The sequence below is a fragment of the Botryllus schlosseri genome, chromosome 6 (genome assembly GCF_051294905.1).
Source record: "Botryllus schlosseri isolate E-star chromosome 6, Bs_hap1, whole genome shotgun sequence".
NCBI lineage: Eukaryota > Metazoa > Chordata > Ascidiacea > Stolidobranchia > Styelidae > Botryllus > Botryllus schlosseri.
Window position 1 is genome coordinate 7,901,939 of NC_137241.1, and position 16,889 is coordinate 7,918,827.

The following is a 16,889-nucleotide window of genomic DNA, read 5'->3' on the forward strand; positions in this document are numbered from 1 at the left end:
CAAAAGGCCGCTCCCCGTCGGGGAATCGAACCCCGGTCTCCCGCGTGACAGGCGGGGATACTCACCACTATACTAACGAGGACTGCGTTTAAGACAGTTCTGACCAGTTGTACAATAAAATGTATTTAATTTTAATTCAAAATGAACGTCACTATTATAGTTATTCAAAAGGCCGCTCCCCATCGGGGAATCGAACAACGGTCCTCACCACTATAATAACGAAGACTGCGCTTACGGCAGTTCTGACCAGTTGTACAAACAAATGTATTTGAATTATATTCAAAATGAACATCACTATTATAGTTATTTAAAAGCCCGCTCCCCATCGGGGAATCGAACAACGGTCCTCACCACTATAATAACGAAGACTGCGCTTACGGCAGTTCTGACCTGTTGTACAAAAAATGTATTTAAATTAAATTCAAAACGAACTTCACTATTATAGTTATTTAAATGGCCGCTCCCAGTCTAGAAATCGAACAACGGTCCTCACCACTATAATAACGAAGACTGCGCTTACGGCAGTTCTGACCAATTGTACAAAGAATGTATTTAAATTAAATTGAAAACGAACATCACTATTATAGTTATTTAAAAGGCCGCTCCCCGTCGGGGAATCGAACCCCGGTCTCCCGCGTGAAAGGCGGGGATACTCGCCACGATACTAACGAGGACTGCGTTTAAGGCAGTTCTGACCAGTTCTACAATAAAATGTATTTAAATTTAATTCAAAATGAACGTCACTATTATAGTTATTCAAAAGGCCGCTCACCGACGGGGAATCGAACCCCGTCTCCCGCGTGACAGGCAGGAATAATAACCACTATACTAACGAGGACTGCGATTACGGCAGTTCTGACCAGTTGTACAAACAAATGTATTTGAATTATATTCAAAATGAACATCACTATAATAGTTATTCAAAAGGCCGCTCCCCGTCGGCAAATCGAACACCGGTCTCCCGCGTGACAGGCGGAGACACTGATCACCACTATACTAACGAAGGCTGCGCTTACGGCAGTTCTGACCAGTTGTACAAAAAATGTATTTAAATTAAATTCAAAACGAACATCACTATTATAATTATTTAAAAGGCCGCTACCCGTCGGGGAATCGAACCCTGGTCTCCCGCGTGACAGGCGGAGATACTCACCACTATACTAACAAGGACTGTGTTCACGGCATTTCTGACAAGTTCTACAATAAAATCTATTAAAATTATATTCGAAATGAACGTTACTATTATAGTTATTCAAAAGGCTGCTCCCCGACGGGGAATCGAACCCCGGTCTCCCGCGTGACAGGCAGGGATACTCACCACTATACTAACGATGACTGCGTTTATAGGAGTTCTGACCACCTGTACAATAAAATGTATTGAAATTAAATTCGAAATGAATGTCACTATTATAGTTATTCAAAAGGCCGCTCCCCGTCAGGAAATTTAAACCCGGTCTCCCGTGTGACAGACGGGAACACTCCCCACTATAATAACGAAGACTGCGCTTACGGCAGTTCTGACCAGTTGTGCAAACAAATGTATTTGAATTATATTCAAAATGAACATCACTATTATAGTTATTTAGAAGCCCGCTTCCCGTCGGGAAATCGAACAACGGTCCTCACCACTATAATGACGAAGACTGCGCTTACGGCAATTCTGACCAGTTGTACAAAAAATGTATTTAAATTCAATTCAAAACGAACATCCCTATTATAGTTATTTAAAAGGCCGCTCCCCGTCGGGGAATCGAACCCCCGTCTCCGCGTGAAAGGCGGGGATACTCACCACTATACTAACGAGGACTGCGTTGAAGGCAGTTCTGACCAGTTGTACAATAAAATGTATTTAATTGTAATTCAAAATGAACGTCACTATTATAGTTATTCAAAAGGCCGCTCCCCGCCGGGGAATCGAACCCCGGTCTCCCGCGTGACAGGCGGGGATACTCACCACTATACTCACGAGGACTGCGATCACGGCAGTTCTGACCAGTTGTACAAACAAATGTATTCAAATTAAATTCAAAACGAACATCCCTATTATAGTTATTTAAAAGGCCGCTCCCCGTCGGGAAATCGAACAACGGTCCTCACCACTATAATGACGAAGACTGCGCTTACGGCAATTCTGACCAGTTGTACAAAAAATGTATTTAAATTCAATTCAAAACGAACATCCCTATTATAGTTATTTAAAAGGCCGCTCCCCGTCGGGGAATCGAACCCCCGTCTCCGCGTGAAAGGCGGGGATACTCACCACTATACTAACGAGGACTGCGTTGAAGGCAGTTCTGACCAGTTGTACAATAAAATGTATTTAATTGTAATTCAAAATGAACGTCACTATTATAGTTATTCAAAAGGCCGCTCCCCGCCGGGGAATCGAACCCCGGTCTCCCGCGTGACAGGCGGGGATACTCACCACTATACTCACGAGGACTGCGATCACGGCAGTTCTGACCAGTTGTACAAAAAATGTATTCAAATTAAATTCAAAACGAACATCCCTATTATAGTTATTTAAAAGGCCGCTCCGCGTCGGGGAATCGAACCCCGGTCTCCCGCGTGACAGGCGGGGATACTCACCACTATACTAACGAGGACTGCGTTTAAGGCAGTTCTCACCAGTTGTACAACAAAATGTATTGAAATTAAATTCGAAATGAACGTCACTATTATATGTATTCAAAAGGCCGCTCCCCGTCGGGGAATCGAACCCCGGTCTCCCGCGTGACAGGCGGGTATACTCACCACTATACTAACGAGGACTGCGTTTAAGGCAGTTCTGACCAGTTGTACAATAAAATGTATTGAAATTCAATTCGAAATGAACGTCACTATTATAGGTATTCAAAAGGCCGCTTCCCGTCGGGGAATCGAACCCTGGTCTCCCGCGTGACAGGCGGGGATACTCACCACTATACTAACGAAGACTGCGATAACGGCACTTCTGACCAGTTGTCCAAACAAATGTATTTGAATTATATTCAAAATGAACATCACTATTATAGTTATTTAAAAGCCCGCTCCCCGTCGGGGAATCGAACAACGGTCCTCACCACTATAATAACGAAGACTGCGCTTACGGCAGTTCTGACCAGTTGTACAAAAAATGTATTTAAATTAAATTCAAAACGAACATCACTATTATAGTTATTTAAAAGGCCGCTCCCCGTCGGGGAATCGAACCCTGGTCTCCCGCGTGACAGGCGGGGATACTCACCACTATACTAACGAGGACTGCGATCACGGCAGTTCTGACCAGTTGTACAAACAAATGTATTTGAATTATATTCAAAATGAACATCAATATTATAGTTATTTAAAAGCCCGCTCCCCGTCGTGGAATCGAACAACGGTCCACACCATTATAATAACGAAGACTGCGCTTACGGCAGTTCTGACCAGTTGTACAAAAAATGTATTTAAATTAAATTCAAAACGAACATCACTATTATAGTTATTTAAAAGGCCGCTCCCCGTCGGGGAATCGAACCCCGGTCTCCCGCGTGACAGGCGGGGATACTCACCACTATACTAACGAGGACTGCGTTTAAGACAGTTCTGACCAGTTGTACAATAAAATGTATTTAATTTTAATTCAAAATGAACATCACTATTATAGTTATTCAAAAGGCCGCTCCCCGTCGGGGAATCGAACCCCGGTCTCCCGCGTGACAGGCGGGGATACTCACCACTATACTCACGAGGACTGCGATCACGGCAGTTCTGACCAGTTGTACAAACAAATGTATTTGAATTATATTCAAAATGAACATCAATATTATAGTTATTTAAAAGCCCGCTCCCCGTCGTGGAATCGAACAACGGTCCACACCATTATAATAACGAAGACTGCGCTTACGGCAGTTCTGACCAGTTGTACAATAAAATGTATTGAAATTCAATTCGAAATGAACGTCACTATTATAAGTATTCAAACGGCCGCTTCCCGTCGGGGAATCGAACCCTGGTCTCCCGCGTGACAGGCGGGGATACTCACCACTATACTAACGAGGACTGCGATCACGGCAGTTCTGACCAGTTGTACAAACAAATGTATTTGAATTATATTCAAAATGAACATCAATATTATAGTTATTTAAAAGCCCGCTCCCCGTCGTGGAATCGAACAACGGTCCACACCATTATAATAACGAAGACTGCGCTTACGGCAGTTCTGACCAGTTGTACAAAAAATGTATTTAAATTAAATTCAAAACGAACATCACTATTATAGTTATTTAAAAGGCCGCTCCCCGTCGGGGAATCGAACCCCGGTCTCCCGCGTGACAGGCGGGGATACTCACCACTATACTAACGAGGACTGCGTTTAAGACAGTTCTGACCAGTTGTACAATAAAATGTATTTAATTTTAATTCAAAATGAACATCACTATTATAGTTATTCAAAAGGCCGCTCCCCGTCGGGGAATCGAACCCCGGTCTCCCGCGTGACAGGCGGGGATACTCACCACTATACTCACGAGGACTGCGATCACGGCAGTTCTGACCAGTTGTACAAACAAATGTATTTGAATTATATTCAAAATGAACATCAATATTATAGTTATTTAAAAGCCCGCTCCCCGTCGTGGAATCTAACAACGGTCCTCACCATTATAATAACGAAGACTGCGCTTACGGCAGTTCTGACCAGTTGTACAAAAAATGTATTTAAATTAAATTCAAAACGAACTTCACTATTATAGTTATTTAAATGGCCGCTCCCAGTCTAGAAATCGAACAACGGTCCTCACCACTATAATAACGAAGACTGCGCTTACGGCAGTTCTGACCAATTGTACAAAGAATGTATTTAATTAAATTCAAAACGAGCATCACTATTATAGTTATTTAAAAGGCCGCTCCCCGTCGGGGAATCGAACCCCAGTCTCCCGCGTGAAAGGCGGGGATACTCACCACGATACTAACGAGGACTGCGTTTAAGGCAGTTCTGACCAGTTCTACAATAAAATGTATTTAAATTTAATTCAAAATGAACGTCACTATTATAGTTATTCAAAAGGCCGCTCCCCGACGGGGAATCGAACCCCGTCTCCCGCGTGACAGGCAGGAATAATAACCACTATACTAACGAGGACTGCGATTACGGCAGTTCTGACCATAGTTGTACAAACAAATGTATTTGAATTATATTCAAAGTGAACATCAATATTATAGTTATTTAAAAGCCCGCTTTCCGTCGTGGAATCGAACAACGGTCCTCACCACTATAATAACGAAGACTGCGCTTACGGCAGTTCTGACCAGTTGTTAAAAAAATGTATTTAAATTCAATTCAAAACGAACATCCCTATTATAGTTATTTAAAAGGCCGCTCCCCGTCGGGGAATCGAACCCCCATCTCCGCGTGAAAGGCGGGGATACTCACCACTATACTAACGAGGACTGCGTTGAAGGCAGTTCTGACCAGTTGTACAATAAAATGTATTTAATTGTAATTCAAAATGAACGTCACTATTATAGTTATTCAAAAGGCCGCTCCCCGTCGGGGAATCGAACCCCGGTCTCCCACGTGACAGGCGGGGATACTCACCACTATACTCACGAGGACTGCGATCACGGCAGTTCTGACCAGTTGTACAAACAAATGTATTTGAATTATATTCAAAATGAACATCAATATTATAGTTATTTAAAAGCCCGCTTTCCGTCGTGGAATCGAACAACGGTCCTCACCACTATAATAACGAAGACTGCGCTTACGGCAGTTCTGACCAATTGTACAAAGAATGTATTTAAATTAAATTCAAAACGAGCATCACTATTATAGTTATTTAAAAGGCCGCTCCCCGTCGGGGAATCGAACCCCGGTCTCCCGCGTGGAAGGCGGGGATACTCACCACGAACGAGGACTGCGTTTAAGGCAGTTCTGACCAGTTCTACAATAAAATGTATTTAAATTTAATTCAAAATGAACGTCACTATTATAGTTATTCAAAAGGCCGCTCTCCGACGGGGAATCGAACCCCGTCTCCCGCGTGACAGGCAGGAATAATAACCACTATACTAACGAGGACTGCGATTACGGCAGTTCTGACCATAGTTGTACAAACAAATGTATTTGAATTATATTCAAAATGAACATCACTATAATAGTTATTCAAAAGGCCGCTCCCCGTCGGCGAATCGAACACCGGTCTCCCGCGTGACAGGCGGAGACACTGATCACCACTATACTAACGAAGGCTGCGCTTACGGCAGTTCTGATCAGTTGTACAAAAAATGTATTTAAATTAAATTCAAAACGAACATCACTATTATAATTATTTAAAAGGCCGCTACCCGTCGGGGAATCGAACCCTGGTCTCCCGCGTGACAGGCGGAGATACTCACCACTATACTAACAAGGACTGCGTTCACGGCATTTCTGACAAGTTCTACAATAAAATCTATTAAAATTATATTCGAAATGAACGTTACTATTATAGTTATTCAAAAGGCTGCTCCCCGACGGGGAATCGAACCCCAGTCTCCCGCGTGACAGGCAGGGATACTCACCACTATACTAACGATGACTGCGTTTATAGGAGTTCTGACCACCTGTACAATAAAATGTATTGAAATTAAATTCGAAATGAATGTCACTATTATAGTTATTCAAAAGGCCGCTCCCCGTCAGGAAATTAAAACCCGGTCTCCCGTGTGACAGACGGGAACACTCCCCACTATAATAACGAAGACTGCGCTTACGGCAGTTCTGACCAGTTGTGCAAACAAATGTATTTGAATTATATTCAAAATGAACATCACTATTATAGTTATTTAGAAGCCCGCTTTCCGTCGGGAAATCGAACAACGGTCCTCACCACTATAATAACGAAGACTGCGCTTACGGCAGTTCTGACCAGTTGTACAAAGAATGTATTTAAACTAAATTCAAAACGAGCATCACTATTATAGTTATTTAAAAGGCCGCTCCCCGTCGGGGAATCGAACAACGGTCCTCACCATTATAATAACGAAGACTGCGCTTACGGCAGTTCTGACCAGTTGTACAAAAAATGTATTTAAATTAAATGCAAAACGAACATCCCTATTATAGTTATTTAAAAGGCCGCTCCCCGTCGGGGAATCGAACCCCGGTCTCCCGCGTGACAGGCGGGGATACTCACCACTATACTAACGAGGACTGCGTTTAAGGCAGTTCTGACCAGTTGTACAATAAAATGTATTGAAATTAAATTCGAAATGAACGTCACTATTATATGTATTCAAAAGGCCGCTCCCCATCGGGGAATCGAACCCCGGTCTCCCGCGTGACAGGCGGGGATACTCACCGTTATACTAACGAGGACTGCGTTTATGGCAGTTCTGACCAGTTGTACAATAAAATGTATTGAAATTAAATTCGAAATGAACGTCACTATTATAGGTATTCAAAAGGCCGCTCCCCGTCGGGGAATCGAACCCCGGTCTCCCGCGTGACAGGCGGGGATACTCACCACTATACTAACGAGGACTGCGTTTAAGGCAGTTCTGACCAGTTGTACAATAAAATGTATTGAAATTAAATTCGAAATGAACATCACTATTATAGGTATTCAAAAGGCCGCTCCCCGTCGGGGAATCGAACCCCGGTCTCCCGCGTGACAGGCGGGGATACTCACCACTATACTAACGAAGACTGCGTTTACGGCAGTTCTGACCAGTTGTACAAACAAATGTATTTGAATTATATTCAAAATGAACATCACTATTATAGTTATTTAAAAGGCCGCTCCCCGTCAGGAATTCGAAACCCGGTCTCCCGTGTGACAGACGGGAACATTCCCCACTATAATAACGAAGACTGCGCTTACGGCAGCTCTGACCAGTTGTACAAACAAATGTATTTGAATTATATTCAAAATGAACATCACTATTATAGTTATTTAAAAGCCCGCTCCCCGTCGGGGAATCGAACAACGGTCCTCACCACTATAATAACGAAGACTGCGCTTACGGCAGTTCTGACCAGTTGTACAAAGAATGTATTTAAATTAAATTCAAAACGGGCATCACTATTATAGTTATTTAAAAGGCCGCTCCCCGTCGGGGAATCGAACAACGGTCCTCACCATTATAATAACGAAGACTGCGCTTACGGCAGTTCTGACCAGTTGTACAAAAAATGTATTTAAATTAAATTCAAAACGAACATCCCTATTATAGTTATTTAAATAACTATAATAGTGATGTTCATTTTGAATATAATTCAAATACATTTGTTTGGACAACCGGTCAGAACTGCCGTAATCGCAGTCTTCGTTAGTATAGTGGTGAGCATCCCCGCCTGTCACGCGGGAGACCAGGGTTCGATTCCCCGACGGGAAGCAGCCTTTTGAATACCTATAATAGTGACGTTCATTTCGAATTGAATTTCAATACATTTTATTGTACAACTGGTCAGAACTGCCTTAAACGCAGTCCTCGTTAGTATAGTGGTGAGTATCCCCGCCTGTCACGCGGGAGACCGGGGTTCGATTCCCCTACGGGGAGCGGCCTTTTGAATACCTATAATAGTGACGTTCATTTCGAATTTAATTTCAATACATTTTATTGTACAACTGGTCAGAACTGCCTTAAACGCAGTCCTCGTTAGTATAGTGGTGAGTATCCCCGCCTGTCACGCGGGAGACCGGGGTTCGATTCCCCGACGGGGAGCGGCCTTTTGAATACCTATAATAGTGACGTTCATTTCGAATTTAATTTCAATACATTTTATTGTACAACTGGTCAGAACTGCCTTCAACGCAGTCCTCGTTAGTATAGTGGTGAGTATCCCCGCCTGTCACGCGGGAGACCGGGGTTCGATTCCCCGACGGGGAGCGGCCTTTTGAATACCTATAATAGTGACGTTCATTTCGAATTTAATTTCAATACATTTTATTGTACAACTGGTCAGAACTGCCTTAAACGCAGTCCTCGTTAGTATAGTGGTGAGTATCCCCGCCTGTCACGCGGGAGACCGGGGTTCGATTCCCCTACGGGGAGCGGCCTTTTGAATACCTATAATAGTGACGTTCATTTCGAATTTAATTTCAATACATTTTATTGTACAACTGGTCAGAACTGCCTTAAACGCAGTCCTCGTTAGTATAGTGGTGAGTATCCCCGCCTGTCACGCGGGAGACCGGGGTTCGATTCCCCGACGGGGAGCGGCCTTTTGAATACCTATAATAGTGACGTTCATTTCGAATTTAATTTCAATACATTTTATTGTACAACTGGTCAGAACTGCCTTCAACGCAGTCCTCGTTAGTATAGTGGTGAGTATCCCCGCCTGTCACGCGGGAGACCGGGGTTCGATTCCCCGACGGGGAGCGGCCTTTTAAATAACTATAATAGTGATGTTCATTTTGAATATAATTCAAATACATTTGTTTGTACAACTGGTCAGAGCTGCCGTAAGCGCAGTCTTCGTTATTACAGTGGGGAATGTTCCCGTCAGTCACACGGGAGACCGGGTTTCGATTTCCTGACGGGGAGCGGCCTTTTGAATAACTATGATAGTGACATTCATTTCGAATTTAATTTCAATACATTTTATTGTACAACTTGTCAGAACTGCCTTAAACGCAGTCCTCGTTGTTCGATTTGAATTTAATTTAAATACATTTTTTGTACAACTGGTCAGAACTGCCGTAAGCGCAGTCTTCGTTATTATAGTGGTGAGGACCGTTGTTCGATTCCCCGGCGGGGAGCGGGCTTTTAAATAACTATAATAGTGATGTTCATTTTGAATATAATTCAAATACATTTGTTTGTACAACTGGTTAGAGCTGCCGTAAACGCAGTCTTCGTTATTATAGTGGGGAATGTTCCCGTCTGTCACACGGGAGACCGGGTTTCGAATTCCTGACGGCGAGCGGCCTTTTAAATAACTATAATAGTGATGTTCATTTTTAATTAGATTTAAATGTATTTTATTGTACAACTGGTCAGAACTGCCGTAAGAACAGTCTTCGTTATTATAGTGGTGAGGACCGTTGTTCGATTCCCCGACGGGGAGCGGGCTTTTAAATAACTATAATGGTGATGTTCATTTTGAATATAATTCAAATACATTTGTTTGGACAACCGGTCAGAACTGCCGTAATCGCAGTCTTCGTTAGTATAGTGGTGAGCATCCCCGCCTGTCACGCGGGAGACCAGGGTTCGATTCCCCGACGGGAAGCAGCCTTTTGAATACCTATAATAGTGACGTTCATTTCGAATTGAATTTCAATACATTTTATTGTACAACTGGTCAGAACTGCCTTAAACGCAGTCCTCGTTAGTATAGTGGTGAGTATCCCCGCCTGTCACGCGGGAGACCGGGGTTCGATTCCCCGACGGGGAGCGGCCTTTTGAATACCTATAATAGTGACGTTCATTTCGAATTTAATTTCAATACATTTTATTGTACAACTGGTCAGAACTGCCTTAAACGCAGTCCTCGTTAGTATAGTGGTGAGTATCCCCGCCTGTCACGCGGGAGACCGGGGTTCGATTCCCCGACGGGGAGCGGCCTTTTGAATACCTATAATAGTGACGTTCATTTCGAATTTAATTTCAATACATTTTATTGTACAACTGGTCAGAACTGCCTTAAACGCAGTCCTCGTTAGTATAGTGGTGAGTATCCCCGCCTGTCACGCGGGAGACCGGGGTTCGATTCCCCGACGGGGAGCGGCCTTTTAAATAACTTTAATAGGGATGTTCGTTTTGAATTTAATTTAAATACATTTTTTGTACAACTGGTCAGAACTGCCGTAAGCGCAGTCTTCGTTATTATAATGGTGAGGACCGTTGTTCGATTCCACGACGGGGAGCGGGCTTTTAAATAACTATAATATTGATGTTCACTTTGAATATAATTCAAATACATTTGTTTGTACAACTGGTCAGAACTGCCGTGATCGCAGTCCTCGTGAGTATAGTGGTGAGTATCCCCGCCTGTCACGCGGGAGACCGGGGTTCGATTCCCCGACGGGGAGCGGCCTTTTGAATAACTATAATAGTGACGTTTATTTTGAATTAAAATTAAATACATTTTATTGTACAACTGGTCAGAACTGCCTTAAACGCAGTCCTCGTTAGTATAGTGGTGAGTATCCCCGCCTGTCACGCGGGAGACCGGGGTTCGATTCCCCGACGGGGAGCGGCCTTTTGAATACCTATAATAGTGACGTTCATTTCGAATTTAATATCAATACATTTTATTGCACAACTGGTCAGAACTGCCGTAATCGCAGTCTTCGTTAGTATAGTGGTGAGTATCCCCACCTGTCACGCGGGAGACCAGGGTTCGATTTCCCGACGGGAAGCGGCCTTTTGAATACCTATAATAGTGACGTTCATGTCGAATTGAATTTCAATATATTTTATTGTACAACTGGTCAGAACTGCCGTAATCGCAGTCTTCGTTAGTATAGTGGTGAGTATCCCCGCCTGTCACGCGGGAGACCGGGGTTCGATTCCCCGACGGGGAGCGGCCTTTTGAATACATATAATAGTGACGTTCATTTCGAATTTAATTTCAATACATTTTATTGTACAACTGGTCAGAACTGCCTTAAACGCAGTCCTCGTTAGTATAGTGGTGAGTATCCCCGCCTGTCACGCGGGAGACCGGGGTTCGATTCCCCGACGGGGAGCGGCCTTTTGAATACCTATAATAGTGACGTTCATTTCGAATTTAATATCAATACATTTTATTGCACAACTGGTCAGAACTGCCGTAATCGCAGTCTTCGTTAGTATAGTGGTGAGTATCCCCACCTGTCACGCGGGAGACCAGGGTTCGATTCCCCGACGGGGAGCGGCCTTTTAAATAACTATAATAGTGATGTTCATTTTGAATATAATTCAAATACATTTGTTTGGACAACTGGTCAGAACTGCCGTAATCGCAGTCTTCGTTAGTATAGTGGTGAGTATCCCCACCTGTCACGCGGGAGACCAGGGTTCGATTCCCCGACGGGAAGCGGCCTTTTGAATACCTATAATAGTGACGTTCATTTCGAATTGAATTTCAATACATTTTATTGTACAACTGGTCAGAACTGCCTTAAACGCAGTCCTCGTTAGTATAGTGGTGAGTATCCCCGCCTGTCACGCGGGAGACCGGGGTTCGATTCCCCGACGGGGAGCGGCCTTTTGAATACATATAATAGTGACGTTCATTTCGAATTTAATTTCAATACATTTTATTGTACAACTGGTCAGAACTGCCTTAAACGCAGTCCTCGTTAGTATAGTGGTGAGTATCCCCGCCTGTCACGCGGGAGACCGGGGTTCGATTCCCCGACGGGGAGCGGCCTTTTAAATAACTATAATAGGGATGTTCGTTTTTAATTTAATTTGAATACATTTTTTGTACAACTGGTCAGAACTGCCGTAAGCGCAGTGTTCGTTATTATAATGGTGAGGACCGTTGTTCGATTCCACGACGGGGAGCGGGCTTTTAAATAACTATAATATTGATGTTCATTTTGAATATAATTGAAATACATTTGTTTGTACAACTGGTCAGAACTGCCGTGATCGCAGTCCTCGTGAGTATAGTGGTGAGTATCCCCGCCTGTCACGCGGGAGACCGGGGTTCGATTCCCCGACGGGGAGCGGCCTTTTAAATAACTATAATAGTGATGTTCATTTTGAATATAATTCAAATACATTTGTTTGTACAACTGGTCAGAGTTGCCGTAAGCGCAGTCTTCGTTATTATAGTGGGGAATGTTCCCGTCTGTCACACGGGAGACCGGGTTTCGAATTCCTGACGGGGAGCGGCCTTTTAAATAACTATAATAGTGATGTTCATTTTTAATTAGATTTAAATGCATTTTATTGTACAACTGGTCAGAACTGCCGTAAGCGCATTCTTCGTTATTATAGTGGTGAGGACCGTTGTTCGATTCCCCCACGGGGAGCGGGCTTTTAAATAACTATAATAGTGATGTTCATTTTGAATATAATTCAAATACATTTGTTTGGACAACTGGTCAGAACTGCCGTAATCGCAGTCTTCGTTAGTATAGTGGTGAGTATCCCCACCTGTCACGCGGGAGACCAGGGTTCGATTCCCCGACGGGAAGCGGCCTTTTGAATACCTATAATAGTGACGTTCATTTCGAATTGAATTTCAATACATTTTATTGTACAACTGGTCAGAACTGCCTTAAACGCAGTCCTCGTTAGTATAGTGGTGAGTATCCCCGCCTGTCACGCGGGAGACCGGGGTTCGATTCCCCGACGGGGAGCGGCCTTTTAAATAACTATAATAGGGATGTTCGTTTTGAATTTAATTTGAATACATTTTTTGTACAACTGGTCAGAACTGCCGTAAGCGCAGTCTTCGTTATTATAATGGTGAGGACCGTTGTTCGATTCCACGACGGGGAGCGGGCTTTTAAATAACTATAATATTGATGTTCATTTTGAATATAATTCAAATACATTTGTTTGTACAACTGGTCAGAACTGCCGTGATCGCAGTCCTCGTGAGTATAGTGGTGAGTATCCCCGCCTATCACGCGGGAGACCGGGGTTCGATTCCCCGACGGGGAGCGGCCTTTTAAATAACTATAATAGTGATGTTCATTTTGAATATAATTCAAATACATTTGTTTGTACAACTGGTCAGAGTTGCCGTAAGCGCAGTCTTCGTTATTATAGTGGGGAATGTTCCCGTCTGTCACACGGGAGACCGGGTTTCGAATTCCTGACGGGGAGCGGCCTTTTAAATAACTATAATAGTGATGTTCATTTTTAATTAGATTTAAATGCATTTTATTGTACAACTGGTCAGAACTGCCGTAAGCGCATTCTTCGTTATTATAGTGGTGAGGACCGTTGTTCGATTCCCCAACGGGGAGCGGGCTTTTAAATAACTATAATAGTGATGTTCATTTTGAATATAATTCAAATACATTTGTTTGGACAACTGGTCAGAACTGCCGTAATCGCAGTTTTCGTTAGTATAGTGGTGAGTATCCCCGCCTGTCACGCGGGAGACCGGGCTTCGATTCCCCGACGGGGAGCGGCCTTTTGAATACCTATAATAGTGACGTTCATTTCGAATTTAATATCAATACATTTTATTGCACAACTGGTCAGAACTGCCGTAATCGCAGTCTTCGTTAGTATAGTGGTGAGTATCCCCACCTGTCACGCGGGAGACCAGGGTTCGATTTCCCGACGGGAAGCGGCCTTTTGAATACCTATAATAGTGACGTTCATGTCGAATTGAATTTCAATATATTTTATTGTACAACTGGTCAGAACTGCCTTAAACGCAGTCCTCGTTATTATAGTGGTGAGTATCCCCGCCTGTCACGCGGGAGACCGGGGTTCGATTCCCCGACGGGGAGCGGCCTTTTGAATACATATAATAGTGACGTTCATTTCGAATTTAATTTCAATACATTTTATTGTACAACTGGTCAGAACTGCCTTAAACGCAGTCCTCGTTAGTATAGTGGTGAGTATCCCCGCCTGTCACGCGGGAGACCGGGGTTCGATTCCCCGACGGGGAGCGGCCTTTTGAATACCTATAATAGTGACGTTCATTTCGAATTTAATATCAATACATTTTATTGCACAACTGGTCAGAACCGCCGTAATCGCAGTCTTCGTTAGTATAGTGGTGAGTATCCCCACCTGTCACGCGGGAGACCAGGGTTCGATTCCCCGACGGGGAGCGGCCTTTTAAATAACTATAATAGTGATGTTCATTTTGAATATAATTCAAATACATTTGTTTGTACAACTGGTCAGAGTTGCCGCAAGCGCAGTCTTCGTTATTATAGTGGGGAATGTTCCCGTCTGTCACACGGGAGACCGGGTTTCGAATTCCTGACGGGGAGCGGCCTTTTAAATAACTATAATAGTGATGTTCATTTTTAATTAGATTTAAATGCATTTTATTGTACAACTGGTCAGAACTGCCGTAAGCGCATTCTTCGTTATTATAGTGGTGAGGACCGTTGTTCGATTCCCCCACGGGGAGCGGGCTTTTAAATAACTATAATAGTGATGTTCATTTTGAATATAATTCAAATACATTTGTTTGGACAACTGGTCAGAACTGCCGTAATCGCAGTCTTCGTTAGTATAGTGGTGAGTATCCCCACCTGTCACGCGGGAGACCAGGGTTCGATTCCCCGACGGGAAGCGGCCTTTTGAATACCTATAATAGTGACGTTCATTTCGAATTGAATTTCAATACATTTTATTGTACAACTGGTCAGAACTGCCTTAAACGCAGTCCTCGTTAGTATAGTGGTGAGTATCCCCGCCTGTCACGCGGGAGACCGGGGTTCGATTCCCCTACGGGGAGCGGCCTTTTGAATACCTATAATAGTGACGTTCATTTCGAATTTAATTTCAATACATTTTATTGTACAACTGGTCAGAACTGCCTTAAACGCAGTCCTCGTTAGTATAGTGGTGAGTATCCCCGCCTGTCACGCGGGAGACCGGGGTTCGATTCCCCGACGGGGAGCGGCCTTTTGAATACCTATAATAGTGACGTTCATTTCGAATTTAATTTCAATACATTTTATTGTACAACTGGTCAGAACTGCCTTCAACGCAGTCCTCGTTAGTATAGTGGTGAGTATCCCCGCCTGTCACGCGGGAGACCGGGGTTCGATTCCCCGACGGGGAGCGGCCTTTTAAATAACTATAATAGCGATGTTCATTTTGAATTTAATTTAAATACATTTTTTGTACAACTGGTCAGAACTGCCGTAAGCGCAGTATTCTTATTATAGTGGTGAGGACCGTTGTTCGATTCCACGACGGGGAGCGGGCTTTTAAATAACTATAATATTGATGTTCATATTGAATATAATTCAAATACATTTGTTTGTACAACTGGTCAGAACTGCCGTAATCGCAGTCCTCCTGAGTATAGTGGTGAGTATCCCCGCCTGTCACGCGGGAGACCGGGGTTCGATTCCCCGACGGGGAGCAGCCTTTTAAATACCTATAATAGTGACGTTCATTTCGAATTTAATTTCAATACATTTTATTGTACAACTGGTCAGAACGGCCTTAAACGCAGTCCTCGTTAGTATAGTGGTGAGTATCCCCGCCTGTCACGCGGGAGACCGAGGTTCGATTCCCCGACGGGGAGCAGCGTTTTAAATAACTATAATAGTGAAGTTCGTTTTGAATTTAATTTAAATACATTTTTTGTACAGCTGGTCAGAACTGCCGTAAGCGCAGTCTTCGTTATTACAGTGGGGAATGCTCCCGTCAGTCACACGGGAGACCGGGTTTCGATTTCCTGACGGGGAGCGGCCTTTTGAATAACTCTAATAATGACATTCATTTCGAATTTAATTTCAATACATTTTATTGTACAACTGGTCAGAACTGCCTTCAACGCAGTCCTCGTTAGTATAGTGGTGAGTATCCCCGCCTGTCACGCGGGAGACCGGGGTTCGATTCCCCGACGGGGAGCGGCCTTTCAAATAACTATAATAGGGATGTTCGGTTTGAATTTAATTTAAATACATTTTTTGTACAACTGGTCAGAACTGCCGTAAGGGCAGTCTTCGTTATTTTAGTGGTGAGGACCGTTGTTCGATTTCCCGACGGGGAACGGGCTTTTAAATAACTATAATAGTGATGTTCATTTTGAAGATAATTCAAATACATTTGTTTGCACAACTGGTCAGAACTGCCGTAAGCGCAGTCTTCGTTATTATAGTGGGGAGTGTTCCCGTCTGTCACACGGGAGACCGGGTTTCAATTTCCTGACGGGGAGCGGCCTTTTGAATAACTATAATAGTGACATTCATTTCGAATTTAATTTCAATACATTTTATTGTACAGGTGGTCAGAACTCCTATAAACGCAGTCATCGTTAGTATAGTGGTGAGTATCCC

General features: G+C 43.5%; 13 non-coding genes across 13 annotated transcripts; 7 read left to right on the top strand and 6 right to left on the bottom strand.

Moving 5' to 3' along the window:
- Positions 1–10: 10 nt before the first annotated feature.
- Trnad-guc (transfer RNA aspartic acid (anticodon GUC)) lies at positions 11–82 on the bottom strand. The gene has a single exon. It is a non-coding gene; the product is annotated as a tRNA-Asp (tRNA).
- Positions 83–2,699: 2,617 nt separating this feature from the next.
- On the bottom strand, positions 2,700–2,771 carry Trnad-guc (transfer RNA aspartic acid (anticodon GUC)). The gene has a single exon. It is a non-coding gene; the product is annotated as a tRNA-Asp (tRNA).
- Positions 2,772–3,478: 707 nt separating this feature from the next.
- Trnad-guc (transfer RNA aspartic acid (anticodon GUC)) lies at positions 3,479–3,550 on the bottom strand. Its single transcript has one exon. It is a non-coding gene; the product is annotated as a tRNA-Asp (tRNA).
- A 708-nt stretch (positions 3,551–4,258) lies between these two features.
- Positions 4,259–4,330, bottom strand: Trnad-guc (transfer RNA aspartic acid (anticodon GUC)). The gene has a single exon. It is a non-coding gene; the product is annotated as a tRNA-Asp (tRNA).
- A 2,757-nt stretch (positions 4,331–7,087) lies between these two features.
- Positions 7,088–7,159, bottom strand: Trnad-guc (transfer RNA aspartic acid (anticodon GUC)). Its single transcript has one exon. It is a non-coding gene; the product is annotated as a tRNA-Asp (tRNA).
- Positions 7,160–7,417: 258 nt separating this feature from the next.
- On the bottom strand, positions 7,418–7,489 carry Trnad-guc (transfer RNA aspartic acid (anticodon GUC)). The gene has a single exon. It is a non-coding gene; the product is annotated as a tRNA-Asp (tRNA).
- A 4,747-nt stretch (positions 7,490–12,236) lies between these two features.
- On the top strand, positions 12,237–12,308 carry Trnad-guc (transfer RNA aspartic acid (anticodon GUC)). Its single transcript has one exon. It is a non-coding gene; the product is annotated as a tRNA-Asp (tRNA).
- An 873-nt stretch (positions 12,309–13,181) lies between these two features.
- Positions 13,182–13,253, top strand: Trnad-guc (transfer RNA aspartic acid (anticodon GUC)). Its single transcript has one exon. It is a non-coding gene; the product is annotated as a tRNA-Asp (tRNA).
- A 235-nt stretch (positions 13,254–13,488) lies between these two features.
- On the top strand, positions 13,489–13,560 carry Trnad-auc (transfer RNA aspartic acid (anticodon AUC)). Its single transcript has one exon. It is a non-coding gene; the product is annotated as a tRNA-Asp (tRNA).
- Positions 13,561–14,456: 896 nt separating this feature from the next.
- Trnad-guc (transfer RNA aspartic acid (anticodon GUC)) lies at positions 14,457–14,528 on the top strand. Its single transcript has one exon. It is a non-coding gene; the product is annotated as a tRNA-Asp (tRNA).
- Positions 14,529–15,424: 896 nt separating this feature from the next.
- On the top strand, positions 15,425–15,496 carry Trnad-guc (transfer RNA aspartic acid (anticodon GUC)). The gene has a single exon. It is a non-coding gene; the product is annotated as a tRNA-Asp (tRNA).
- A 93-nt stretch (positions 15,497–15,589) lies between these two features.
- Trnad-guc (transfer RNA aspartic acid (anticodon GUC)) lies at positions 15,590–15,661 on the top strand. The gene has a single exon. It is a non-coding gene; the product is annotated as a tRNA-Asp (tRNA).
- A 728-nt stretch (positions 15,662–16,389) lies between these two features.
- Trnad-guc (transfer RNA aspartic acid (anticodon GUC)) lies at positions 16,390–16,461 on the top strand. The gene has a single exon. It is a non-coding gene; the product is annotated as a tRNA-Asp (tRNA).
- The last annotated feature ends 428 nt before the right edge of the window (positions 16,462–16,889 follow it).